Below are 2,197 nucleotides of genomic sequence, written 5' to 3'. Positions count from 1 at the left end.
GGGAGGTGTTAATGCAGTCTTGAAAGGGTGTGTTCCCAGGAAAACAGACTATCACCCTACCATTAACCAGGATGGTAGGATGGGGCAGAAAGACCATAATAGGTATGTTCTTCCCTTCCAGGAGAAGGCAGACAACATGCTCATCTTCTGAGAGAAACCTCTGCTCACACCTTAGGAGTCTTCTGAACTCCCTGTCACCTGCAGTGTATGGGGCATTCCTACTATTAACCTTATCTAGGAGCCTGCCCAGTGCAATGAGGTTGCTCGTTTAAAAGCTGCACTGCCAGGGGCACTTCTGCAAGTTACCTCCTTCAGCAGGAGGCCAAGGCCCTTCTGTAGTTCATAAAGAATTCTATCATTCTGGCTGCTTGGGCAAGACTTGCACTAGAGCATCAGCAGCATTGTTGCCAGGGGCATTTAAAGACCTATGCTCCAGAACATGATTTATAAGTTAGTCTATTCAAGAATAGCCCACAATAGACAGCCCAGCTGTCTATACAGACATGCTAGGGCCCAGTCTCCTTTATGAGTACTAACTGAAGCTTGGAGCTTGGCCCATTGGCTGGAAAATCAGGTACTGGCCTCATACCAAAAGGTTTCCATGGCAGGATGTAAAGCCACAGCTGCCACATGGTCAGCTGCCCATGACAGAAGCCATCAGTATACCATGCTTCCACACAGGTATTAGGGCATTCCTTTTCTCATAGAAACTTGAGGTGTTGACCATTTCCTTGGGTTCCTAGAAGGCTATTGTTTGAATTGTACTGACCCCAGCAAAGTATGTCAGACAAAGGGCTACCAAAAAACTGCTTGCTGTTCTAAGTATGCACTCCACTTTGTCAGAGTGGATGTTTGAGATGTTCCTATCCAGGGCCTCCAAGCCCAGAACCTCAGCCAATCTTAAACTATGTGTGCACCCCACTTTATCAGAATGGGCATTTGGGCTATTCCTGTCAAGGCGGTCCGAGACCAGGACCTCAATCATCCTTCAATAAGGTATGTGGTTTGCACTGTCACTAACCAATACCTGTAATGGGTTCACAAACTAAGAGGACAGCGTATACAGCCTCTGTCCTTTCCATAGCTATGACCTTTGACCAAAATCCAATTGAGCTGTTCCTAATGCCTTGTTTCTACAATAACCCCCAAAGATCCAAGATCCACATATGTCTGTAACTGAACGTTCAGTCTATCACTGCTTTAGGTATCACTTTTGTCTCACCCAACCAGATAACTCCTAAGAATTTGACAGAATACTCAGTATCCTGGACTTTATCTTCATTGAAAGCCCATCCCCATTCCTGGAGATCAAGTTAGAGACTGCATGCAGTTACTTCTAACTCTGTAAGAGAATTAGAGGTTAGCATAACATCAATAAAATGGTACAACTGTACAGCCACAGGTTTCCACCAAGATGTGAAATCCTGTGCCACCCACTGTGACATGTCTCAGTCGTCTGCCAAGAGGCTATCTATAACATAATGGAACTGACCTAGTTCATATGACAGGAGATTCATCAGTTCTGAAATGTTGGGTACCACTGCACACAAGGGCAGTCACCTTATTTAGCTCCCAGAGTACACTGTCACGTGCTAGAAACCGTCATGTTTTCATACTGGCCAAACCAAAGAGTTGAATGGGCTGAGTCAGGTGAATTATACTCACCTCTTCTAACTTTAGTATTATTTGCCCAATTTCCAAATGCCCCCCAGTAACTTGTACTGACACACATTCACAATCTTCATGGCTTGGGGGATTTGCAAGGGGGCATGATATGAAGATGTCTGCTAGTTATGTTCTTTATACTACATGCACCTATAGCTGGAATTCTCCAACAGTTATCTGCATAGTCAATTCCTGTAATAGGCTCATCCCCAGGATGTAGTCAGCTAAGGGGAATATATAAACATCATATTGCTTAGGAGGCAAATGTCCAATTCTCCAAATCACTGGAGCGTGTGGAACAGTCACATTGCAAGGTGACCAGTAAGTAAATAGTCAATTTCACATGCTGCCTCAGGTCAGCCAGTTCCCCTACCAGCTGGGTACCTGAGCCAAGCCTCTAGTTTAGTTGCATGCTGGCTACTGCCACTGTGGTATGTGCTGTCCACTGGCATTTTGACTCATCCCATGCCACTGTGAGGGGCCCTGTGTGGCCTGGCCGAGCCCATCAAAAGTCTTGTGAACTTTTTTTGGA

This window comes from Muscardinus avellanarius, assembly GCF_963383645.1.
Source record: "Muscardinus avellanarius genome assembly, chromosome: 1".
Taxonomy (NCBI): domain Eukaryota; kingdom Metazoa; phylum Chordata; class Mammalia; order Rodentia; family Gliridae; genus Muscardinus; species Muscardinus avellanarius.
The sequence above is the reverse complement of the archived record's forward strand: the minus strand, read 5'-3'. Positions refer to the sequence as shown.